Genomic DNA, 27,424 nt, shown 5'->3' on the forward strand with positions numbered 1-27,424 from the left:
CCGCCGCCCCTTCCCTCTGCTGGGCATCAACTTTCACGCAAGCGAGTATAAACTGGAAAATTCGGGGAGAGGGGGGTGGAGGGGTCTTCACGAAAGAGACACCAGATTCAGGAATTTCCCTCAAAGCTGGCCAAAGTAAGAAAATGTGGCTCTCACCAAAATGGTGGCATTGCATTAAAGAAAGGTGCCGGAAATTTCAAGCCAAGAAAAGAACTCTGAAACCAAAAAGAACGCAAGGCCTTTCGGAATTACCATGTGTAAAAGATATTATTTTCCTGATACATAAACGTTTGTGCTCCTCATTTGCGAGGCAACTTGGTGCTTCGCAATGGCCGTGATAGGTTCATTGCCCACAGGCATACCCATAGGTCGGCAAACTCACTCACGAGTGCACTCACACACCCCCACTCACCACTCATGAGTGAGTGGTGAGTGAGCCTCGCAATCGTTGTGGGCTGGTGAGTGCGAGTGCGAGTGAGTGCGAGTGCCACTCGCGGCGAGCCCCGCTCACCCCTCACGAGTGCGAGTGCCACTCGCGGTGAGCCCCACTCGCCACTCGCGAGTGCGAGTGCCACTCGCGGCTAACCCCACTCGCCACACGCGAGTGCGAGTGCCACTCGCGTCGAGAACCACTCGCCATTCGCGAGTGCGAGTTCCACTCGCGGCGAGCCCCGCTCACCACTCATGAGTGCGAGTGCCACTCGCGGTGAGCCCCACTCGCCACTCGCGAGTGCGAGTGCCACTCGCGGCGAGCCCCGCTCACCACTCGCGAGTGCGAGTGCGAGTTCTACTCGCGACGAGCCCCGCTCACCACTCGCGAGTGCGAGTTCCACTCGCGGTGAGCCCCACTCACCACTCACGAGTGCGAGTGCTCTCACCACTCACGAGTGCGAGTGCTCTCACCACTTACGAGTGCGAGTGCACTCACTACTCGCAAGTAGTGAGCCCCGCTCGCCACTCGCGAGTGCATTACCGCTCGTGTTGGCTATTCTTTGTAGGAGCCGCTCGCTGTGGTGGTGGCCGCTGGAGCTATCCACTCGTATGCTCAGCCTCTTCTATAGCGCGACTGCATTTAGCAACCATGGAATTGACGTTTCGGTGACGTGTTGATTTAGGAATAGGGTTTGGATGGACTTCTGATGCTGTAACGCACTGATACGTTTCCGTGTCATGCCACATGGAGGGCATGCTGTGCATACTCGCGCGACGAGTGCTGTTTAGGGCTCGGAGCGTTTTGTGTCGGAATTGGTGCTGCTAACGTTGTTTCAACAAAGTGGATGCATTTAACTATCGCTGCGAGCTGAAATAGAAGCACGAGGAAGCACCGCAGTATGGGGTCATGGTTGCTGGTGTTACATCACTGGCTTGCTTGCTACAGCTATCGGTATATAGGATGTTCTACAGCGCAAATTGTGAGCGCCCGTACTCGTTGGAAAAAAGGCGTCAGAGATTTTCACGCATTCGCGTATCAAAATGGCGGCACGGATCGGATGGGCGAAAGGCGTGTTGTGGAAGACGTGGCCCGCTTGCGAGGCATTGGCGTCTCAAAGATATCAGTATTTGTCATTACTCGTTACAGCGGCGGTTTTTATGATACTCCACTTTTACGCGGACCTGGCGTCATCCATCCCTCTACGGTAATTACGGTGCTTTACTTGAAGCGTCGATTTGCTGCTGCTTGTTTGGCCCACCTGAAAACTTTACTGCTCGTGTTTTATTGCAAAATGCACTAAGTTTTTGCATTGCGGAATGTTGTATGTATGTTGCATTGATTCCTGTATGCCAATGTGCGTACCTATCGCAACGTGCAGCGAACGAATAAGCTCGCTTTCCCAAGGATCTGACAACTATCTGTCATCATTACGACTCGTCGACTGCGTGTATTTATTATCTACTCGTCGACTGCGTCTATTTTAGAGCTAGAAAGCAAAGCTTTCTAGCTCTACTAGCCAACGGTTCTTTTGTGGCGCGCGGGACAAAACTCCCACCACCACGGCGGCGGCAGAAGGGGGGGGGGTTCACTAACGGAGCACAGTGCAGATGGCGCCGTGAATTGTTACCCAGCGTTCCCCGCGCAGGTGCTTGCTCACAATGGCGGGCGCACCGGCGTGACGAATTTGTCGTCTGCTCTAGTGACAGTTGCTTTGGGCCTGGTTTTTATTCAACGCCTGGGGAGGGAGAGGGCGCCTTGAAGGCAACACTTATAACAAGAGTGACTGGAGGCTGTGAGAGAAGACGCATTAGCGCGCGTGCAGCCCTCCTGCTCACCCTTTGAAAGAAGGGCCTCTCCGTTTTGATTCTGCCGACGCACGTTCGTTGGGGACGCCATCCACGCGAATCCCGGTAACGGCTGGGGAGGAGAGGGGGAGGGCGCTCTTTGGCGCGAATCTCAGGTAACAACTGGCAGAATATCTGGTTTCACTCTTTATAGAGCCACGTGTGGGAATTCAAGTGACGCCACATGGGCAATAATTGTGGGTGTCGCGTAAAGCTCTGCTTTCCAACCGCCTTCACAGCGTGGATTGGATTCGTTTTGTTGTCTGGCTGCCGCTAAAGTTGGCGTATGCGTTCGTGCGGTTTGACAAGAATCGTGCGTTATGTCTGACTCTTCATTTGCCTGCTCGAATCGGGAAGCACGAATCGGTACTGTTGCGTGAAGTTTCTGAAATATATATTACATGAAGGTAAAATGCGCGCTGTCCATGCTGATATGTTGTCATCGACGGTCATTTTCCATTACGGCTGTGACATTGCATGCCTTATTTGAAATTTAGACCCTGGCTCCCGCCTTTTGTTTTTTCACTTTCTGTGCACGGTCGTCAACCAGCTAGTAATGAAGGCGAAATTGCTTGTGATGTTTTATTTTCATATTTTGCTTTGTGGTTAGCATGAACACTAGTTTCTGCCGTGTTCGCTGCACTAGATTGCTGAAAAGGGCTTCCCATACTAGTGCTCCTCACTTTTTATGTCCGATAGATTGTTGTGAGCGAGTGAAAAGAGCGAGGGAGATTTTCGTTCGTTTGACCTGGGAAACGTGTTCACGCGTTGGTGCTGAGTAACTGTGAGGTGCCACATTATCGTCATTATCGGCGTTTCCAAAGTAACAAGAAGTTGCGTGCTTGCGTCCGTTAGCTCTCGTGTTTGTATTGAGAGGTTTGAAATCGAAGCTGGTCACGGGTCGGTAATAGCAAAATACTCAATGGTCCCGCTTTTGCAGTGGAAAAGTTTTAGGGGCGGGGGCAGTTGGCGTCTCCTGTCGTCGTCGTCGTCATAATCGTCGCTCGTGTCATGTAGTCACGGTACTAAAACACCGTAAAACTCAATTACGCCTCGCGCTGGAACGTAACGCGTACAGAAAAAAAAACACCGGGTCACTCGTTTACGCCTCGCGCTTCAAAGACAAAAGACGTTTGCAGCAAAGCTGCATACCTGTACCACCCCAGAGGTTTCATCTCCGTTGGCAAAAATGCCAAGGCGCCAGGAATACTTATGCACTGCATGCTTCGCCCTTCACCAGGTTTCACATTAGTGTAAGTGGCCCGGGTTTTTTTGAATTTGCACAGTACGGGACGATCTTAGTAGCGTCGCTTGTCAGTGCACTGCGCGCGACAAGTTTAGTATACCACGCTTGTTAATTTTATTAATGGGAGTTAAATTTCGCCTCTCCATCTTCTTGGCGAACTGATGGAGACGAAATAGTGATGTTCTTTTGATGCGCGAGCCGAGAGGACGATCTCGACTCGCTCCGATGACCGACGACCGATGCTTGGAGCGGGTGAGGGATGAGGACTGCCTTCCTTGCTGGATATTAGGTTTAGTTACACTATTTACATTACTCCAAGTTTACATCAGGTCAGGGTGATGGTTACATCGTCACTCTGACAGCAGCAGCCCGTTCGGCCGAGGTCTATACTGAACTAGATCCCCTCTCGACCGACCCCCGACAAAACCCAACACTCCGGTTTTGATAGCAAAAACCCCGCCTCCAAAAAGGGGGCGTTCAAGAAAGAGAGAAAAACCTTTCAAAACGATTATTACAAACCACTGATTGGCCACAGGAACCAGCCAATCACACACATGTCCCCACCTGCGGTCACGTGACCTAACACTCTCTTTTACACACTCATAGTGCGTTTCCCACGAACGCCATAGCACCCGACAAGCAAATACAGGACATCTGTGACCTAAGTGGACACACATTACGTTCAGCGGGCGGCATCTGCACAAAAGCCAAGCCGAGGGCCCGGAGCGGTCCCCGCGCGGCTGACCTCCCTCCGCGCGACGCCTCCCACGACGTCGTGCGTCTGCGCGCGCGGCGGGACAATGAGGGTTGCTAATTCCCTCCCAGACTAAAGGGGCGCCGCCGCCCACCTGAACAGACTACGGGGATTTGATTGATTGATTGATTGATTGTGGGGTTTAACGCGCCGACGCAACGCAGGCGATGAGGCGCGCCGTAGTGGAGGGCTCCGGATTAATTTTGACCACCTGGGGATCTTTATCGTGCGCCGAAATCTCGTACACACGGGCGTTTTTTGCTTTTCGCCTCCATCAGAAAAGCGGCCGCCGCGGCCGGGAATCGAACCCGCGACCAACAGACTACGGGGAGAGGCGCTGCCAGCCGAGGCGACCATCGTCGAGGCGAACGACCCGTCGACGAAGAGCGCCCGCCGCCGGAGTCGAAGATTTTCCAAACTTTACACCGCGCGCACTTTCAACACTAAGAGATACGATCATCTGGCCACCCGTCAGCTTGTTATGCCGAATGACCCAGCCACCTCCGGCGCGACAGAGGTACTCAGGCTAAGCACCCCCGTCCTTTGACACACAAAAGGACGGGCACAACACACGCTCTCCGCGGCTCCGAACTAGGCGTCCGTGCGGCTCCATGAAAGAGACACAGGTTCGTAGCTACCAGCGGAGGCGACGCCAATACATGGACCACCGGCGGCCTTCACTAATTACATGCGGAGCCCGAACTTAACAATGGGCTCATTGTTAGGCAGGACCATATCATTCATAACAACACTGCCGCATTTCGTCATGTCATCGAAGTTGTAACCCGGCATTACATGCAGTTTTTTTTTTTCGCGACCAACCACAGAAGACGCGCCATTTTTGTAGCCTCAGCAAGGGCGAATGCGCATTAGCGGGATTCATAATTTTCTCTACGTTGGTGTTTCGGCGTATATTTGCAATTTCACTGTGCACATTGCTATAAAGGGAACACTGGGAACCCTATAAAGGGAACAATTGGGAACACTGAATTTCGCCGCAGAACGCGGTGGCGACAATTTGATTGTATGTGGCGGCATCCGCATTTGTGTTGTTGCACAGAAAATTGGAACGCAAAAACGCTACTGTACTTGCGAATTCCTAACGAGTTTAAATAAATTCCAATGGCATTTGTACGTTTTTCGACGCGTTCAAGATGCTTCTCTCGCGAAATGAAGTTGTCAGGATTCTGTCGCTTTTGCAGTGCATGCGGCTATGCGATGAAATGTTCCGAAATTTTCCTTTCCGAAGTTTACCGCGAAATTATCTTAACTCAATGTGTTTTGCACGATGTTACCGAAAGTTTGTTTGCCGTAGTTGACGGCCTCAGTGCAGAACTCCGATGTGAACCAGGAACGATATATTGAAGTTCTGCTTCTACGACGGGTGCTCCTCGTTTGCGTGACAGGTGGACGTCATGGACCATTGACTCGATGGCTTCCCGCGACTCGAGACGTTGCGCATAGGCGTGGCTGCTCCGACTACACTAAGCGAGTCGCTCGGTGCTTCTTGAGCGCCTCTAAACGTCTAGTCTCGTTAATCTTAAGCGCACAAAAACACACGGACACAGACGACAAGCGCTAATGAGCCCTTGTCTTTGTGTCCTTGTCCTTGCCTTCTGTGTCCGTGTGTTTTTGTGCCCTTAAGATGAACGTTATCAGTGATGCTACCGGCTTAGGCCGCTTTGGAGCAGCTTTTGGAGCAGCAAAAATGCGTTTCGGAGCAGCAAAACCAGCTTTCGGAACAGGTGTTGATTGAAGCAATTTTAAGACGCATACTGCATTCATGATAGATAATCACTAAAAGCACACTCTTCAACGATAATAAAAAATAAAAATAACCCAGAACATGGATACTTCACCCCCATTTTCGTCAAGTCTCCTGAAGAATGTCTGCATTGAACTTTGTGCAGCGGCCTGCACAACAAAAATTAAAAAAAACAAGCTCTCATTTTTACACAACAGCAGATGTACTATGAACAAACTAAAAATTACTCGCGACTACGAACATGCTATGTAAAATAAGCGCTATCGGAAGGCTATCGTTGGAGCACCGACCAATAACATCAGTAGTGCCACGGTTTTGACTGCATAATTTGCATCAATATTTAGCAGCGTCGGCGCTGCCACCATAAGGGTCTAAAACGACAAGACACTGATAGCAGCGTTATTGTTTACAAAGGCAGCGGGTAGCCATTTCTGGCAACCAACATGCAGCACCAGGCTGAATCTTGCCCCTTCACGACACATTTGCCGCAAGCAACCAAAACGCTTCCGTTAATGACAAGGTAGCCCATTAAATTCCGAATTAAAAATTGCCTGTGACGCTGGTGCACCGCCGTTGCAGCAACAATCAACGGTAAATCAGCCGTCGCTTTTGTACCCCTGCTCCGCGGGCACTTGCAACGGCCATTAACGCAAACGGCAGTTGGATGATTCATCACGTTGCTCTTAAAACGCTACCTCACGAACTCAAAAATTTTCTCCCCTAATTCTTTTCTGCGCTGCATGTTACACAGTGTATTTCTTTCACTCCTCACAGCCATTTTTTGTAACAGTACTGCATAACATTTAACCGATCCAATCCGATTCATGGCGCTACAAATGGCTGCACTTGTTTTAGTTCAAATGTGGTGAAGCGCCCTAATTCACAATCCATCGCTTGAACTAACCGCAGCACCACTGTCCTACCGCAATTTAATTTGCAAATGCGTCAGCGACGGTGTCCCCACGAAGCGTTTTTGTGGCAGCGCGCTCGCCTGCAGTGGGGACATGTTGCTGGGTGCAGCCATCTTGCCCATCTGCCGACGGAACGGAGACCAGTGACCTCCATTGGCGGGGTTATCGCCGTTGGATTTCCAACGGCGCTCACGCTGCCATGTAACTCCGCCTAACTGCCTTTAAGGCCAACTGCCTTTAAGGCCAACTGCCTTTAAGGCCAACTGCTGTTCTCGGAACGGCCGTTAAGGTGCCTGTGTATAACAAGTGCTCAAGTCAGGGCAAAAGAACCGCTCCGTCATTTGTTTGCACACTGCTATGCCTAAAGGCGGTCATGAAATGAGATCCCCATCGACCTGCAGTGGCACACATACAAGAAAAGAAAAATGCAAGTAAAATGCACGAATCTTTCAGCCTTGAAAACGCCATCGACAAGGCCTGTCGACGGGTGCGCAGAAACTGTATGTATCTGTTTTATGGCGCAAGGGCAACGATGGCCAAAGAGCGCCAACGCAATGGTTGATCATTTTGAATGATGTTTTAATAAAATGGTGCTGTAAATGTGACGATTTTAAAAGAGGTTAGTGTGGGGGTGTATACAGCCCCTCATTTAAAACAACAATAAAATTGGGGGAATGGGAATGGCAGGGTAAGAATGTAAAGAAAATAAATAAATAGACACTCATAGCGTCCTCCCACTCTGAGGGGCCCCGAGGTTACACGTGGTATGATATGCGGTTTAAAAAGCCAATGTCTCCCAGGTAAGCAAAAAGGCGTTTACTTGGAATTAAGGGTTGATCAGCTAAAAACATCGAGGGATGAAGAGGAATCATGTGAGTGTAGAGTTCCCGGAAGTGCTTTTTCCTTGCCTTGTGGAAGTACCCACACTCAACTAAGACATGGCTGACAGATAGGCGATGTCCGCACCTGTCGCATTGTGGCGGTGGTTTGCCCTGCAGAAGGTGCGAGTGAGTAGCGTATGTATGGCCTATTCGCAATCTGCACATGTATACTTCCGTTGTTCTGTTGTGTTTTCTGTGTAGCAGCTGCCTAATTGGGGTTTTATAGTGTGTAGTTTGTTGTCTGTCTGAGTGTCCCAGTGTTGCTGCCAGCGTTGTCGGATTGCCTTTCGAATGAATGGTTTCCAGTCAAGATAGGGAAGCTGCTGAACGTCGACGCTGCAGCGAAGTGCTGCCGCAGCGGCGCTCTGGTCTGCGAGTTCATTACCAGGAATGCCACTGTGTCCAGGCACCCAACACACGACTATGACCTGTTTTAAAGCGTAGGCTGCCATTGTCTCTTTAACTAACCTGTTCAGCACAATGTTCCTACTTTGTTTTCCATAATGCAGTGCTGTCACAACACTCAATGAGTCTGTGTATATAATGGATTGTTGTGTCTTTGTTTGTATTATGTGTTCTAGCGTAATTAATATAGCATGTGCCTCAGCCGTAAATATATTTGTGTTTCTGTTTAGTGTCCTTGTGCTGGCAAAGTTGGGACCGTGTGCAGCACATGCCACAGCAGTGGCAGTTTTGGAGGCATCTGTGTAAAAGGCAGTGTATGGGAATTTGTTTTGCAAGTGCAGGAAGTGTTGTCGGATGAGTTCTGCGGGTGAATGTTTTTTGTAAATTTCCTTGAACGACATGTCACAGGTGACAGGGCGCAGTTGCCAAGGCGGCATGAACTCAACGAAGTCAGCTTTGTAAGATTCTGATAAAATAACCCCAAGTTCCTCCGCATCCACCTTCACTCGGATAGAGAAAGGCAGAGGAAGCGACGGACGGCTCAAAAACAGCCTTTCGGACGCTTTGTTTTCAAGAATAGCATTTAGCGGATGACTATTTAAGGATGTTGCCCTTAGCAGTACAAAAGTGCCATGTATGTACGCTGGTGCTCTAAGCACCACTGATCCGTTTCTGCATAGAGGCTTTCAATAGGACTCGTCCGGAAAGCCCCGGACGCCAGGCGGAGCCCCAAGTGCAGCACTGCGTCCAGCATTTTTAGAGCTGTTTTTGAGGCAGACCCATACACTACACTTCCGTAGTCTATACGGGACCTGACAAGACTGTTAAAAACACGTAAAAGGCATGTTGTATCTGCACCGTATGACTGGCGGGAAAGGACTTTTAAGATGTTCATAGTCTTCATGCATTTCATTTTAAGTTGTTTAATGTGTGGGATGAATGTAAGTTTATCATCTAAAACTACTCCAAGAAACTTGTGTTCTCTTATTACGGGTATGTCGACTCCCTTAAGGTGTATGGTTGGTTGCAGATGAATCCCACGCTTCCTGGAAAAGAGAACACAAGTGCTTTTCTGCGGATTTAGGATAAAACCACTTTTGTCTGCCCACTTGGCTAGTCTGTTCACAGCAACTTGGATCTGCCGTTCACAGATAGAGGAGTTGCATGACCTGAAGCTAATGTGAACGTCGTCTACATAGATTGAATAAAAAATGGTGGGTGGCAGTGCTCACCCTAAAGTATTCATTTTTACAATGAAAAGTGTGCAGCTAAGCACTCCACCCTGGGGAACGCCATTTTCTTGTGTATGCGTCCTGGATAACGCTGCACCAACTCGTACCCCGAATGTTCTATCTGATAAGTAGCTTTCCAGTGTGTTTAACATGTTTCCACAAATGCCGAAAGATTTAAGGTCATGCAGGATGCCATACCGCCAAGTGGTGTCATAGGCCTTTTCGATGTCAAAAAAATACAGATATACAGTGTTGTTTATGGGCAAAAGCTTCTTTAACATAAGATTCAAGAGCTATAAAATTGTCAGTTGTTGACCTGCCCAAGCGAAAGCCTGCCTGGCAGCTATCAAGGACACCATGATATTCCAAGAAATAGATAAGCCGTCTATTGATAATCTTTTCAAAGAGCTTGCTCAAGCAGCTTGTCAAAGCAATAGGGCGATAGCTTGTCACAGAAGAGGCATCTTTCCCCTCTTTCAATATAGCCAACACAATTGCCTCTTTCCAAGCATGAGGGAAGTACCCAGCACACCATATCTTGTTGTACAAGAAGAGTAGAGTATTGAGGGTATCTAGGTGCAGGTGCTGAATCATTGTGTATGTTATTTTATCAGCTCCTGGCGCCGAAGCACGGCATGTGTTGAGGGCTACCATAAGTTCCTGCAGCGAAAAAGGAGAGTTATACCCATCATTAGATTTCTTGTGGTCACGAATAGGCTTTCTTTCAATAGATTCTTTGTATCGCAGGAATGTTTCAGTGTAGTGGGAGGAGCTGGAAATATGTTCAAAGTGCTGCCCCAGGGTGTTTGCTTGGTCTTCAAGTGTGGTCTTCAGTGGAGCTGACAAGAGGTGTGACATATGTTTTCTGCCCCTGCAGTTTCCGTATCCTGTTCCAAACTTTGCGCGCATCTCTGTAGGAATTTATTGATGATAGAAAAGACCTCCAACTATCTGTTTTTGCCTGACGTCGGATTCGCCGTCCCATGGCTTTTGCGCGCTTGAAGGAAATTAGGTTTTCTGTAGTAGGATACCTGCGGAGGACCCCCCAGGCCTTATTCTGAGCATTTCTAGCCTTCTTGCAATCGTCATTCCACCAGGGCCTCTGAAGATTACGTGTGGTACCGGAGGTCTGGGGAATAGAAATGCTAGCAGCATCAAGTATATGTGTTGTGATGAAGGAGCACGCTTCATCAATACCTAAGTGTGTTATTGATGTCTAAGTAAGTTTCGACATCTCTTTAAACGTTGCCCAGTCGGCACCAGCTTCTTTAAACTTTTCATGTGAAGTGTAACTGTAGGGGCATTTTTCTAAACATCTGAGGGTGACTGGGAAGTGGTCGCTCCCGTAGGGATTCGTACCCACTTCCCATTCGATGGACGGAAAAAGAATGGGGGAGCCTATAGCAAGATCAATGTGTGAATATGTGTGGTGTGCTATATTGTAGTATGTCGGCTGCTCTTTGTTAAAGAGACAAGCTCCGGATGACAAGAGAAAGTTTTCTATCAACCGGCCCCGGGAATCTGTGCGTTCCGATCACCATAGTGGGCTGTGCGCATTAAGGTCACCAACTAGTAAAAACGGTTCTGGCAGTTGATCTATAAGGGACTCAAATTCATAACTGGACAGACGATATTCAGGGGGAATGTAAAGTGAGCAAATTGTTAACTTATTGAAGATAATTGCCCGAATAGCAACCGCTTCTAGGCCGGTGCGCAAATGAATAGACTGACAAGGGACAGCTTTTTGTATAACTATTGCCACACCACCAGAGCAGTGCGAGCAGCTGTCTCTGTCTTTTCTAAATACTGAGTATTGGTTTAGGAAGTTGGTATGCTTAGAGTTCAAGTGAGTCTCTTGTAAACACAGGACAGTTGTTTGAGTTTTGTGTAGGATTTCATATATATCATCTAGGTTATTAATTAATCCTCTACAGTTCCACTGCGTAACTATTTGTGCTACCATAAATGTTTAAAGAAGATTTTGGCTGGTGAAGACTAGGGATGGATGTATCACCTACCACACTCAGGTATGATCTGGGCCAGTGACACGGGGGGCTGCTGGCTTTTTTCCCCGCCCCGCCATGGAGCGCTGTTCTTTCACCGCCTTAGGTGCTGGCCGAGACGGTGTCATGTCTATGTCCTCGTCTGAGTGCTGGGACAGCGACGAGATGGAGTCCTTGCGGCCTCCGACACGGAATATGTTCGAAGTGAAGGGAGGATTCCCTCCCGCCATCGTTTGTTGCGTGTTGGACGCAGAGGCGGTCGAAGGACCCGCCACATCTACATCCATGGCCACCTGAGGTCCGGTAGCCGGAAGAAGGGGACCAACGGCAGAGCCGTCACTCCTGGCGTTCGTGGCCGACGCAACACTTGCGGGTGCCACAGGTGTTGTGTCAGCTGGTTGGGCTGCCTTAGGCAGCACCTTGGGGGGCTGGTGCGGCACCAAGTCTGCTTCGCAGTACTGGGTGGCCGCATTGACAAGACGCCGCTCCGCCCCCCGGCGAGCTGCGTCGGCATACTTCGCTGAAGCAAAGGCGCTGAGCCTTTTACGCGCTTCTCGGTAAGAGATGTTCTCGCTGACTATAAGATTGAGTATTTTCTTCTCAAGTTTGAATGTTTCACACACGTCCTTGAGTACGCTGTGTGCGGGCCACTGCAGTTCGGACACTTAATCAAAGTGCTGTTGCAATTCTCTTTGGGGTGGTCGTGCTCTGAAAACTTTGCACACATTAAACGCCCACGGCAGTTGTTAGTACTGTGTCCATAACGTTGGCACTTAAAGCACCGATGCGGGTTGGGATATGGTCGGACGGTACATAGAAGAAAACCTGCATTCACAAATTCGGGTAAGGTACTGCGGTCAAAGGTGAGGACAACATGTTTGGTTTTGATTTCCTGATTTTCTCGACGCATAGTGATCCTCCTTACTGCAATGACGCCCTGGTCGCGCAGGCCCTCGAGGATGTCAGTCAGTTTCATTGCAGAGATCAGATTCGGTCATCACACCTTGGGATGTATTTAGCGTTCGGTGGGGAGTGACTTTGACTTTCAGGTCGCCAATGAGGGTTTGTTCAAGAAGCTTTTTTGATTGTGCCGAGTTGTTTACTTCTACAAGGATCTCTCCAGAGGTCAGTTTCTTGGCTTTGTAGTGTTTTCCCACAACACGTTCAATGCACTTAGCTATTAAGAAAACTGACGTAGATGTCACTGGCTTTGTATTGTCTTCGGATGCAATGATCAAGAACCGGGGAAAGTTGTCAGGTATTTGGAACGACAGGGCAGGCAATGGGGGAAAGTTCGCTTCGGTGCCGCCCCTTTTGGGGGGCCGATCAGTGGGTTTAGAAAATTTTGAAAGAACCATGCAGCATGGAAAAAAAGCAGGGAACGGGGGTACTTCCTTGGCTCGCTTTACCCTGATGCCGAGAGAGGTCCCGGAGCTCCCTGCCTGGTAAACAGACAGGGAGCCCATCCGCCGGAGCTTGACCACGGCTCCGACAGCCATCGTTTGTGGTTTCTACCCTTCACCTTAAAACTCCTAGCCACGGTAGGATACAGCGTGAGTATGGGGGCTCGGTGTCCGCGGTATCGCCAGTACCGTCACCAAGATTGCTCAAGGTGCCCCGTGCGGGGGTGCGCAGAAACTTCAGTCGACGTTCACACAGCATTGCATTATCGCAACAAGGGCCAGTTTGCCTTGGCTTGGCTCGGATTGCGTCCTGAAAACAGGTGCACCGCGATGTCGCTTTCAATGGGGAACCTCAAGTAGTTAGTTTCGTTTCTGAAAGTCGGCGTACACCCTTGGGCGCAGGTTGGCCGCAGGATTGCCAAATTTAGAGGAAATGTAGGTGGATATAGCAGCCAGAGCACTTGCGCGCAGTTTGGCGCAATCGGCGCAGCCGTAGCATCACTGCGTTATGGAATACACACTAGCCTGATACTTCGCCGCTCGGTCGTTCGCTCTGTCTCTCTGCCTACCATAAGCCCGTAGCTCGCCGTGTGACCTGGCCGTGTGAGGACCCCGGCTAGAGCACCTGGCAGTCGCAGGTGCGCTAGTCGCAGTCGCAGGCCGGCTGCAAGCGCGCGGCTAGAATACTTTTCGGAATTTATCAGAAGCTGGTGGCCGAAGGTACGACGCCGCAAGGCCCGAAGCTATCCCAATCAGAAAGTATAGCTGTACCGCAACGCCAATATACGCAAGTCAAATCGTCGTTGGTATTACAACACTGGATTGTGCGATTACACGTGCCAGCAATAGGCCACGAAGAAATATGGTGCTGAACACACGATTCAAAAAGCGGAGACAAATCACGTTTATTACAAGCGAGTCGGGATAGGAACTAGCAACGAGGGAAGTGACTAATGTTTCATTAACCGCGTTTATTGCAGCAATGAAACTTAATTTATTCGAAATCAACATAAGGCACCGTTGAAGGAGTAGAATCTATATAATACTTTTAGAAAAATTCACAACACACTCAGTCGTAAAACTAAACGGTGACAGCCAAACATAACAAAACACCACTCAAGACAGACTTCAACGATAAAAGTAAACAAAATATCAGTAATATAAAACGGGGGTCAAAAAAAACACTTATATTACAGGTGAGACCTAAGTCGCCAACGAAGCTGTGGCGTCAACATAACAGCAAAACTGACAAACAGATGGCACCCTGAGATTATATGTATGCTAGGCAGGCCACAAACCAACGAGAACCAGTTCAGGTGGCAGAAAAGTTACTGACTGAGGCCTTCTCGGTTCCTAATTGTCTCGGCAAGGAGGATAAGGTGCTCGACCGTGCGCGGCAAAAGAGATGACCTCCTTGCCCTCTGCAAAGAACCGGCAGTGGAGAAGAGCCGTTCAACCGCACCGGATGACGCCGGCACTCCTAGGCAAACCCGCGCCAGCTTTGACAATCTCGGAAACGACGCCTCGTGCTCACTCCAAAACTCCAATACACCCACCGAAGGTGAAGGTGCCTCGAGATATTTTTCAAGCTCCGAGAGTCGGCTATCAGCTGTGGGTGGGCACAGGCTATTCAAAAAGCTATAAGGGTCCGCTAGGTCGGATATATCTTGGGGTCCCGTCAGGTCCGCCCCACCAGGCTGAGGCTCTCCCTCCTGCGGACCACTTGATGTGCCCTAAGGAATAGAAAATAGTTCTGTAATAACTGGTGCCGAAACAAGTATTTCCCAAAGCAAAACTTCATTAACATCCTGATCGTTACAGGTGCGTATTTCAGACTGTATACGACTTAACACGACTACATGACGCTATAGGACGCGTGAACAGCTGCTTGCTGCGCCACAGTGTTCGCGCTTCAAAGAACTCTCTGAAAGAGCAAAAGGTTACAATGCACAGCCACGGCCGCTGGATGAGAGCGCACGCAAGGCACGTCAGTGCGCCTTTCATCCAGCGGCCGTGGCACAGCTACCTTAAGAAAAGTTGACATGTACGTTGATCATTTTCGGAAGCGCACTCCAGAAAGACTTTGGCAAAAGTAGTCACCGGGAGGAGGACGTTTACATTAATCCCCATGTACGACAGTGTCCCCCATATCTATGCTAACAGCAATGTTGCGAATCTATTGTAAAATAAGTTAGACGCAAACTTGCTCTTTATTTTAGATGCGACGCTGAGAGGAGCATCTCTTGTCGGCGGCCCTGTCCTTCCTGCGTCGTCGTCTCTCCTCCGCTCACCCCCTCTCCTCTCGCCGTGATAGCGCGCCCTCTCCCCCAACATCTGTGGCACGCGTAGTGCGGCGCGCTCTCGCACTCCGCCGGTGGGCGGCGCAAGCGCGCTGTGCGCATGTGCAGCGCCCTCTCTCTCCGCGGTCTCCTCTCCTTCGGGCGCGCTGCGCATATAAGCGGAGTGCCGCACTCCGGCCGGTCTCTCAGTCGACGGTCGTCCACGCTACGCTTGCTCCCTCCCTCCCTCCCTCCCTCTCTCTCTCTCTCGCATTACTCGACGATTGCTCACGCAATTCGAGTAATCGACCCAACGGAAACGCACAATGGAACCCCCTTCAGCGTCGCATCACACCAGGGTTCCCGCGAGGGCGTAATTTTTTTACATAAAAAAGCACCGCGGAAAATTTCCGTGCGCGCAAACCATCGAGAAGGCCGTACCTCTTCCGGCCCTATTAGCTCTTTCACGGCATCCAAGGCTTGCTCAGCTGTAGGTTTCTTAAAGGGACACTGAAGTGATATGTAACCATTGCGGCATTACTTGCGCAAATTGTAGTCCGGAGTCCCCAGGCCATGTTTCGACCACCCTGGGCGCGTTTACGCGATTTTATTTAGTAGAAAAATTAATTCGAAAATGCTGTCCTCCTCTTTTTACGCTCGCCCATTTTCTGCGGCGTTTTCGTGTGACGTCGAGAGGAGCCGAGCTCGCAATTGGCTGCGCTACTGCACGGCTCCCCGGGATGCAGACAGTCAGTCGGCCCAGCGTTTCGTCCGCCGGCCGCCGACGGGTCGTCGCAAATCGTTCGCTCAGTTGAAACGAAGCCAGGACACGTTTGTGAATGGAAGAATCTGCCTTTCTTTACTTGGTTAGTTTGTACACTGTATCTAGCTCCAAGTCAAGGTCGCTTCACACAAGCGCTGCACAAGCGCACATGCGACGCTTCGCTGACTGGTACGCCAGTAAGAAAATATAAGGCCTCTTGAAGGCGGGAGAAGAGTCAGCGAAGTCAATATAGGTGCTAAGGAAATAAAATCAACTGATATTTTTACCGTACAGCGTAAAACTAGGGTGCGGGAAGCACTTTTTTGCGCTGGGCGAACAAGCACAGCGGTCAGCAGCACGACTACGCATCTGCGAACGCTTTTCCGTCTACGAAATGCAATTGCTAGGACGTGAGCTATTGTGGGAACTCGGGCGACGCTTACTGCAAGAGCGCAATACAACAAATAGTCACCTAAGCTGCTTGAGATGCCGAAACTAAATAAAAGTGTAAAATACCCTATATTACCAAGGCCAGCAGAGCCCGGCCCGTCAAATACGCTTGGGTAGAGCGTTACCGATATTATAGTCACGTCCAATGTTGTACCTGGCGGCCTGCATGGTTTTATGAGAGAAGTTGTACTGTCATGCCGTTTCTTGGCTGTTCGATTTTCTTGGGAATACTTGTGTCAAGTAAATAGGAAAAAGTTGTATAAAGACGTGTGTGATGTAGTCCTCCCTGAACCAATGTACCGGTTGATTTATAGAGTAGGTAGGGGTAAAGATGTGCTTAAAAGAGTTAAAGGGGTCCTGAAATGCCTTCCGCCGATGCATGGATGTACATGTAACCAAATAAAGCAATGTATTAGCAATCTCCTCCTGCAAGAATTTTGTTAAAGCGATGAGTATTAGCTGAGAAATCGTAAATCAAAAACCGCGCATTATCGTCGCGCCGTCTTTCCTCCTCCTTTCAACTGTTTCTTCGCTGTTGGCCTCCCCTCCCATGATGCTCCGCTCCTCAGCGGTGACGAACTTCCGCTGTTGCGCTCCCACAGACTGCCGTCTGCTACGGGCGAGCTCTTTCGGCTTTTTCATCTTTGTTGACCCCATGGACACTACTCTAAAGGCTGGAAAAGTGAACGAAGGACCTGGCCGCATGTGTGCGGCTGGCCTTACCCTTTCGCGGTGTACGTAGCTGCCGTTGGTATCGGCGGCGAATTCGCAGCCGCGCGGGGAGAATCGTGCGCTCGTTCCCTTTGGTGCACCGCGCACTGTTTATCCAAAAAGCGCGGTCTCAGATGTGACCCCGCTGGTGCCGGGTGTTATTTTGCGGCGGTTGTAATTCCTACTACCGGCGGCATGTGAAAAAGGTCATTTTAAACCGACACAGAACCCGTGCACAAAACGCTCCCGATTGGATCGCTTTATCAGCGGCGATGAACGGGAAGGCGCAGAGCAAACCAACGCCGCACTCGATCAGCGAGAACCCGTGTTCTGACAAGCTGCACCCATGTGTTGCATTCAACACTGACGGGAAAGCGTATGTTTGCACTTGTTTGGATAGTCGTAAAATGTCCAAACACTCCGGCACTCCGATAGAAGATGAGCCGGCGAGACATTTCGGAAAACATTTGACAGATGGCGCCGTATGCATTAGTGTGTCGCTACGCAAAACTGATTAGACGCTCTACCGCTCTACTAAAACTCCCCTCGCAGTGTTTACGTAGCGGGATGCAAAAATTTAGCGTTTAGCGTATGCAAAGACCACAAACGCTGTACTAAAACTCTATTAGCAGCAAAATAGCGTGCGTATGTGAGGCCGCTTGCGTTTACAAAGCTGCACGCCGAGCGCGTACGTTTCAAACCTAGTGACATCGTTTAAATACACTGGCAAGCACAGTGTAACGTAGTCAGATATCAACCGTATGCTCAGGCGATAAGCAAGAGCTTGTTTTATGTGATTGCGCATAAAGGCCCGTTCGCACTTGCGACGAAAGCGAGTGAAAGCGGCAGGAATTCCGTCGCTTTGCCGCGCGACGATCGTTTTTGTCGAATGGTCGGGACAAATTTTCGTCGCGCGACAGAATTTCCGTCGCATTCGCCCGCTTTCGTCGCAAGCGGGAATGGAAAGTTCTGCCGCTGCCGTCTGCGCCGCAGCTCGGAGGTAACCGCACGATCTGCTCAGGCCGAACGAACGCACACACTCCCGCACGGCAGCGCCCCAAGCTGCAGCCGGCCGCGTACATCGCTCCCGGCGCCCGCCTGGAGCCCGCCCTCGGCACACTAGCCAGTATATTTCAGGCACTATAATGGAGGACATATTTTTTGCTTCCGATTAACCGAGTTCTTTGCCCCTGTGTTTTTAAATACGTGAAGTGGTTAGCACGTCGTCCTCACGCAGCTCTGTATCGTCGTATCATCGCTGATTGTCCGAACGAAGCTTGCAGCTAAGCCAATGCAGTGACCGAAGCTGTGTGTGTGTGTGCATCGCCTCCTGTGTGTTGTGGACGCGTTCGTTTCGCGATGAAATGCGACATTGTACTTCTGCGGGTGGATAGTGCTTCCCATGGTCTGGATTATCTTTCTCGAACGACGTACGACTCAACCTCGCATAGGGTATGTGTAGTGTGCCTGGCTAAAAGCCTTCTCGCTTGCGCGCCAGAGTTGTGACTTGCTGTTCGTCCACGTAAAGCGGGTGTGAGGTGAGTGCCGAATTTACGACGGGCAGGAGGAGGCAACCCATCGTCTGTCAATCGCGGTTCAGACTTGCAACGCATGTTGTGACGTTGCGTTCGTTCGAAACGCATCTCTGGATTGTTTTGAAGTTTAATAAAATGTACGCGTCAAACCCTGGCATTCGGCTCAGGGCATTCTCTGCGATTGCACCAAAGAAGTGCCACGGGGCTTTCTTTATGGTACGTACTCATGTAACATAAAATCCATGTCGTGCTATGGCCGTGTTGCATTCAATACAAACGGTTAAGCGTTTGTTTACACTTGTTTCGTTTGTCGTAAAATGTCCAACACTCCGGCACTCCGCTGGCAGATCAGCGGGCGAGCCAATGCTGAGCAGACGACTCATCTCTTTGCCGGAAGTGCGTGAAAAAGCCGCCCAATAGCAGGATGTCTAGCTCATGACGAACATATGGGAATCGATGATGCAGACATGTGAAGATGGCGGCGTCCAAAAACACGAAGGGAAGGGTGAGAAAAAAGCGACAAACTTTGCAACAAAAGTGTGAGCTTTCCGCTGCGCGTAAAAGAGTAATACTTGGCACAGATGATGTTGACGACCCTATCTAACGATTGCGCTAGTTCATTTAGTGTGCTCAAAATGCCTTTCAGGGCCCCTTTAAGCGTATGCAGGTACCCCCTAGCGTAGACTTTTTTCTTCAAACTGCATACTGCAACCCTCTCTGTTAAGACGTGGATGGCAGAAAAAGACTAGTTCGTTCCATGGGGAATTGACTGTATCATATGCAAAAAAAGCTGAAACTATTGAGCATGTATTCATCGATTGTTGGGATGCTGTGTTCCTGTGGGATGTGCTCCAACGAACTCTGAAAAAGGATCTGCCTGTGGATGCCCAAGGCATACGGTACTTGCCTGTTGAAAACGAGGATGGTATGCCTTACGACTTGATCATGCTTGTTGGATTGAGCTCTATTTGGAAAGCAAGAATGGCCGCAAGGTACTCTGACATCGATGCGCGAAGCGCGAGACAGTATTTTAGAGAGGCAATGAGTGAATACGTGGAAAATCAAAAATATGTGTCGAATCCGCCCGAATGTCTTGCAGACATGAAATCGTTGGTACACCTAAGGGACTTTTGAACACAAGACGTCAACCTAAGTCAGGTTGACGGCTGTCTGTGAATGAATGTCTGTGTTCTGTATGTGCCAAAGCAGGCAATAAAGAAAAAAAAAGGCCCGTGGCCGAGTGGCCTGGGGTGCTAGGTATGTCACCGCAAGTAATTTGCAAGTCACGAGTTCGAATCCCCGCGGGTACGTGCTTATTTTTTTTTTGTAAGTTAACTTTTTCGTTTTCCGCCGATGTTTTCTACATTGAGTTCACCTTTTTTTGGGCCGCAACGTTCATGGCTCCACGAACTAGATCACAGAACGCGCGCAGGCTGGCACTGGCGCGCTAGCGAGTTCTCGTTGGCGTGCTGTTGCCATAAGCACCGACTGCTTGCAGGCAGTGGGCACAGGCCAGAATGAACAGACCCTTGGCCTGGTGCGAACACGCTTTTTACGATACATGCATGAGGGAGGCAAGCTCGAAATATGGGGAAAAAACGCATGACATTTGGGCGTCTGCGGGTACGCGGAGGGCGTTCATGTACTGCGTAGGTCTCGGCTAGTGAATGCTATGATTCCAAGCCGTCCTGGGAGGCTTATCTCTATGCATTTTTACAGCTGACAACATGGCAGAAGCGCGGTACGATGATTACTGAGTTATTGAGAATGCCCATCCAACAACGCCACCGGTTGTGTTTTACAGAATCGAAACCGAAACTTGTTTGGTTGCTCACCTTGGGCATCGTCCAATCACGGTGCCCGCTCCTCCTAACGTCACAGCTTTAGTTGGTGCGGCCGCCGCAAACAGCGCATGGTAGGTTTTCTTCTTTCGCGCTTTGTAAAATAATTACCGATTTGTCAACCGGATAAACGATGAAAAGTGTGCTAATTTGAGCCAGTCTACGCAGTGCAAGCAAAAACAGGAGCTTGACAAATTCACTTCAGTGTCCCTTTAAGGCCTGGAGCAACAAAAGAGTGGAAAACGCGCAGTTTCTGCCGTGGATTCAGGACACTTGCGGCGATGAAGACTGCATCTTGAAGGATCTTTTCAAAGCGGTCATTGATCTCGCTGAGAAGCTTCTCCTTCAGCTTGGAAAACCTAAAAAAAGAAAAGGCTGGGAATTAATGCTTTGTTGCAAGTATAATTTACCCAGACATCGTGATTTATTGAAGTTTTCACGCATGGCGATTCCTTCATGCGGTATAAAATGTAACGTGGTTTAAATTATGATGTTATTTCTTGCTTCGATCAGTAATGGACAGAGGTATTTGTTATGCGGGCACCCTGTGGGGAATGTCCGTCGTTTCTTACAGACTATTTAGTAACGCCTGTGCAATTATTCGAAGTTGTTACGTGGAAATGTGACCACCTAATAGACAAGCGTTGTATTTTCGTGCTTGGCAATGGTCTAGCCCCCCCTTTGCAACAGCACAAACGTTCTTCGTATAAGTTAGCACTTAAAGTCAGCGAGCCTATTAAATGGCTTTTTATAGCATTAAAATTTTCGCAACAACTTTTAATTTAAATTAATAGTAGCAAACAAAAATTCCTGTGGAAACGGTTCGGCGTCATGCAGGACGTGTCATTTCTGCGCGATTGTGGAAAAACTGAAATGACCCAATAATTTTTCCTTGAGTGATTTAACTCAGCAGGAAGATTTATTCGTGTGTTTTACATCTGAAACACTTCCAGAATGTAGTAAGGTGATGCGCCAAGTCAGGCCGCAATGAAAATACCAATGGCAAATATTAGTGCTCTCTGTCTAATAACTTGGAAACGCATCCAAATCTCTCTCTCTCTCTCTCTCTCTATATTATATATATATATATATATATATATATATATATATATATATATATATATATACATACACAAGAGAAGAAAAACTTCGAACAAGGTAAAAGCACGATTGTGGCCTACGTTTCAGCAAAGAGAACTTGCTTTCCTCAGGGAAGCAAGTTCTGAGGAAAGCAAGTTCTCAGGCCCTGAGGAAAGCAAGTTCTCTTTGCTGAAACGTAGGCCACAATCGTGCTTTTACCTTGTTCGAAGTTTTTCTTCTCTTGTGTTCTCTACCATCTTCAAAGTTCTACTACTCCCTGGATTATATATATATATATATATATATATATATATATATATATATATATATATATATAAGACAGAAATAAGCGTTGGCAGTCAAGAAAACCAGAAAACCTCGGAAACAAAGGGGAGGATGTGGTAGGTAATTGAAACAGATAAGGAATATATATATATATATATATATATATATATATATATATATATATATATTTTGAAGCGCGTTTTTTTTGTGTGCGAGGGGTGTCACAGGCAACATTGCTTCTCTTGGCGACAAATGAATTCGGAGCTACTTTACGAATATCGCAATAAAAATACGGCAGTTGGTGCTACAGCGAGCAGTCCATGAAAGAAACTCTGCAACACGGTTTTCAACTTTTTTTTAATATCACCTAAGCGTTTTCAGAACGCAGTCAACAAACACATGCAGTACTTAGATTGGGGGTCACAGAATACCTCAGAAAAAAAAATTGCTACTCTACGCCAATCAGATAACTTATTAAAGACTTTCTCAAAAGATTTTCTGTCTTTCCTAAGTCTGAACAGCGACACTTCCCGTCGCTGTTTCCACTTTCCCTTCCACTGTTCCACTTCATTCTCTTTTTTAAATTTTAAGTTGGCTAACCAATGGTCACAAACATCCTATAGCCGTTCTCACTGAAGCCATTTTTTTTATTTTTAAATTACGTCCCGCACTGCACATACACTAAGGCTCTCTCAGCACTGACGGAGACACCTACCCTTGTGCACCCTTCATTGCCACCTTCATTTACCATTATGACCACATACTCATACGACACATACTTTAGCCACTATCATTGTACTGACGGACCCCTGGGTAGTTTTGATTATTGAGGCTCTTTGGCCTTGCTTTCTCTTGCGCCATAAACGCAAGCATGCATGCATACATCCATCCATCCATCCATCCACACACGCACACATACATACATGCGTGCGTAGGAGGGGGCGCCATACGTGCGAACATAAGTACGACACACACACACATTATATATATATATATATATATATATATATATATATATATATATATATATATATACAAAAATATCTGCATACATGTTCTGACACATTGTCAGTCCAGACACTGGACTCACTCAATTAGAGGTTTTGGATGTGTTTGCCGGTGACGCCACTCAGTATTACAAAAAAGAAAGACAGTTGTGATTTCATCAGGAATTTGGGGTACCAAATAAGATGTGAAGTTAGCTGAGTTAATTCCTTTAGGCCCGAAAGCCTTCCTAGGGTCTCGTTGATTCAATCTGTGAGTGATTGTAGTTAGTAGGTAAAAAAGCATTCTTCGTTTTCTCGATCAAGGTTACTTCGAAAGCCTGATTAGAGGCAGCACGACCTTGATGTGTTGGAAGCTGTGGTTGGGAAGTTGGAGGTGCCGTGAAAGTGGTAGATTTGGTTCCGATGCCACGTCTGACCTGCCACTGCTAAACTGCAATCGGAATGCTGTTCCTGTTTGACCAATGTATTCCATGCCACAGATGTGGTACCGAAGTCTGTACACCATGTTACTCGAGTCACAATTTAGGTTTTTATTTATGCTATCAACAAAGGCGGAACAGTCGGACTTTACCTTGTTAGTTGGCATAATGCGAGGACAAATTTTGCTGCGTGGTTTTCCACAAGGATGGTAACCCAGCGCATTGTCTGCTGGGCGTCTTAGGCTTCACTATTAAGTCCTTCAGGTTTTTTCTCGCCGGTACACGACCCTAGGTGGTCTTTCGAAAACTGTGCACAACCAATCGCTCTGGTTTATCAGGTTAAAGTGCTTGCTAATCATATTGTTAAGCCGGGGAGCCATTGCTCAGGTCAGTAGAAGGTTGGTCCGAGATGCACTGCGAGTACGTTGCAGGCCTGGTGCCGATAGAGTGCAATCGTGGCTTCAGGCAAGCTCTATCGCGTCGTCAACGACATTTACAGGGTAGTTCTGCTCCAGAAGGATGGTTTTGAGGTCTTGCGTATGCATGTCTAAGTCACGGCTGTTGGAGCAAAGTTTGCGGTATCTGTTGGCCTGGGAAAATGAAATGCTGGTCTTACAGTGCCGGAAATGGCTGCTGTAAAAATGGAGATATCTCTGCTGGTACACTGGCTTTCGTTACAGTGTTCTGGAAAGGCGGTTGTTGTTTGCAGATACGATAACATCCAAGAAATTAATGACCTGATCAGACATCGCATGGGTGAAACTGATTAAAGGGTGAACTGCATCAGAATTCTCAATAAAACTTATGAGGCTTGCTTTTCCGGTGCTTCACAAAAGAAATATATCGTCTCAAAACCTTCTGTAAAATAATGGTTTGATAGGGCACTCCTCCAGAAAGGGAATTTCCAAAGACGCCATCAAAATGTTTGCATAATTTCTTGGCCATTTCGGGCCCCATTGCTGTTCCAGTGAGTTGAATGTAATGCCTTTTGTGAAACTCGAAGTTATTGCGATCCAATACTACGCCGAGAGGGTAGAAAGTGTACCTTTATCGATTTGATGGCGCCTTGTTTTCGAATGCTGCAACAGTGGCCGCTATGCCATTTTGGTGTAGGGTATTTGTGTAGAGTGAACAAACATCCATGGTCAAGAGAAGGCTTCCCGGGGGAAATCTAGGTTTGAAATTTCTTGGAGAAAGTGATCAGTATCCGTTATGTAGGAGGGAAATGTGGCTGGAATGTAGCAAATGAGGAAGTTAATGAAGTTCGAAACTTTTTCCGTTACAGTCCCATTGCCTGAGTCATCATCATCGTCATCATCATCACCAGCCTATCTACGCCCACTGCAGGGCAAAGGCCTCTCCCATTATTCTCCAATTACCTCGGTCCTGTGCCAACTGTGGCCAATTTATCCCCGCAAACTTCTTGATCTCATCTGCCCATCTAACTTTCTGCCGCCCCCTGCAACGCTTGCCTTCTCTAGGGATCCACTCTGTTGCCTTTAATGACCAGCGGTTATCTTGCCTTCGCATTACATGCCCTGCCCACGTCCATTTCTTTTTCTTAATCTCTACTAATATGTCTTTAACACCAGTTTGCTCCCTGACCCACTCCGCTCTCTTCTTGTCCCTTAATGTTACACCTATGCTACACCTAATGTTACACCTATGTTACAGTTGCCTGAGTATATATATATATATATATATATATATATATATATATATATATATATATATATATATATATATATATTGCAGCCATGATGACGGTAAGATGATTATAAAATCTGCGCATCATTATAATAATCACGTACATATGGTATGGTATGTCGAGATTTCGGCGTGCGTTAACGATTTTCACGTGCTCAAAATTAATCCGGAGCACTCCGCTGCGGCACGCCTGAGGAATAACTGTAGAATTCGGCGCATTCAACATCATAATCTGAATCTGTTGGTGATTTTTGAGTGAATGCGGCTCGGACTCACTTTCAGTACTGAATGAATTATATATATTTATGACCTCTGCATACAAATGATGATGTCTTCATCCCTAAGAAATGTAAATTATTAAAACAGCTCCCTTTCCCTTGAGTCGTAAGGATTGCCTACTCGAAAGAGTAGCGATACTGAGGCACAGAGAGAGAGAGAGAGAGAGAGAGAGAGAGAGAGAGAGAGAGAGAGAGAGAGAGAAAATGACTTTATTGAATGTTCCTGCGGAGGGAGGGGGCTACGGCCACGCAGGGCCGGCCTCTCCTAGACGAGGGTTATACCCCTGTCACACGGCAAATCTAATGTCATTCAAACTGAATGACATTAGCTGTAAATGACATTCGGCTCGGCCGTGCGGGTCTACACGGCGGAACAAATGTCATTTGATTGTGATAGCGGTGACGATTAGCGATCTCGCAAAACCGCAAAATTACATTTCAAGCGCATATAGAATGTTTTCACACGTAATATATTTTTTTAAAACGTAACAAAGGAATATTTTTAAAAATAAAAACAAGAAAACCACCGATTTAGGTGACATCAGTAGACATCACAAGCTGAGACAAGTCTGCAAAAAATCCGGATTAGGGTAGCGCGCGCACTGGGGACGAGATTTTCTTTTTTGTTAGTACTTGCTGGTCTTTCTTTATTAGAACAATACAAAAAAGAAAATATAAGTTTACTGACAGTTTTTAGAAACAGTATTCTTTGGTTTGTTACTGAATTTTCCTGTCTAGGGACGTGCTACTGCTGTCGAGGCTACTCATTCGGCCGCCAACTGAGGTGTAACTGAGGTCCGTGACCTCAGTTAGCCGGTTAATGTCATTCGCCTTGAATGTCATTCGGTATTCTCGTGTAGCGCCGAATTAATGACATTTAGAGCAAATGACATTTGCTGTAAATGCCATTAGATCTGCCGTGTGACAGGGGTATTAGGTCGTCCCCGAAGCAATGCCTCGCGGGCGTCGGCGCGTTCGGCGCGCGTTGGGTGTGCGGGTGTTGACCCGTCGACCCTCCGACGACGCTTCCCTACGCTTCTGCCCTGCAAGAGCAGCCTCGAGCCGCTGGATAGTCCGTATTTGTATCTCGTGCTCACTCGAGTTCATGGCGAGAGTGGTGTCCTCGGGCATACGCCTTGCGTCGTCTGCCTCCATTAAATGTCTTTCACAGCCCCACATCAGGTGGGCTAGCGTTGCATTTGTTCTCTTGCACATACTGCACAACACGGTTTTGTAGATGTCGGGGCACACGTGGCGCACGAGCACCGGGGTGAGCACTGAGTTCATCTGTAGTTGCCTGTAAAGCACTGCTTCGGCGCGGTTGAGCTTTGGATGAGGGGGCGGTTTGGTCCGCCTCCCAAGCCGGTACCATTGTGGTATCTCCCCATATGATGCAAGGGGTTCTTGTTCGATGTCGTGGGACCCGTCCGCCGGTGAGGAGCGGGGGGGCGCCTCGCGGTTCGAAAGTTCGCAGAATACTCGTGTGATTTTGATAAGCCACTGATAAGAAGTGTCACTGAACACTGCAGCCTTTTTCATGTTCAAAAGAGCACGCAAAGCAATTTAAAGCAATGTGGACATACAGCAATATATTCATTCCGTGAGTATTCGTGACATTAAACAATGACGGTTAGTGGGGTCCGTCCTTCTATGTAAAGAATATTACTCTGTATATTTACATGTATTTTGCATGTACATGGCGCTCACACTCAAAATTTAAGAAAATAAAATAAAAATACGGATGACGCAACCGCCGCTGGTGTTTCTAGGGCGCTTCTCCTCCTATGGTTCGGATTTGAAAGAATAAATGGAAAGTACAAAAATAAGCCGCGTACGTCTGCGCCAACAATGATGCAGTAAGCTTTCAGCCAAAATTACAAGTCAAAAGGTAGAGGTAACTCAAAAGAAACCTCAACTGGTAATGAATGGCCCTGGCAATAAAACTTCGGGGTGTAAGCGGAGGGGGGGGGGGGAAGCTTTACCCCCCTCCCCCCCAGGAAAATTCCGGAGGGGGGTCGGGCCCCTGAGCCCCCCCGTAGTCGGCGCCCATGGCCGGTGACACGCTTCTTGACGCAGCCTTTATGCATTGTCAGGTGTCTCATAAACATTGTTTAGCTTCCCCACTACACAATTTCTCTCCGATTACTTAGTCTATAACGCTTGGTCAAACGTCTAAAAAGCAACCTAGGAGT

The 27,424-nt window shown here is 48.2% G+C and overlaps 1 protein-coding gene across 1 annotated transcript in view; it reads right to left on the reverse strand.

Moving 5' to 3' along the window:
• Positions 1 to 13,773: 13,773 nt before the first annotated feature.
• LOC144138505 (zinc finger BED domain-containing protein 4-like) overlaps positions 13,774 to 27,424 on the reverse strand; it is a 36,964-nt gene continuing 23,313 nt past the window's right edge. Inside the window, exons 4-5 of the mRNA XM_077670819.1 lie at positions 15,598 to 20,815; positions 13,774 to 14,610 (exon numbers count right to left, since the gene is read on the reverse strand). The gene's annotated coding sequence lies outside the window, so the exon portion shown is untranslated. The remainder of the gene's footprint in view (positions 14,611 to 15,597; positions 20,816 to 27,424) is intronic.

This window comes from Haemaphysalis longicornis, unplaced genomic scaffold, assembly GCF_048455015.1.
Source record: "Haemaphysalis longicornis isolate Haplotype H1 unplaced genomic scaffold, Haemaphysalis longicornis Haplotype H1 scaffold_5, whole genome shotgun sequence".
Taxonomy (NCBI): Eukaryota; Metazoa; Arthropoda; class Arachnida; order Ixodida; family Ixodidae; genus Haemaphysalis; species Haemaphysalis longicornis.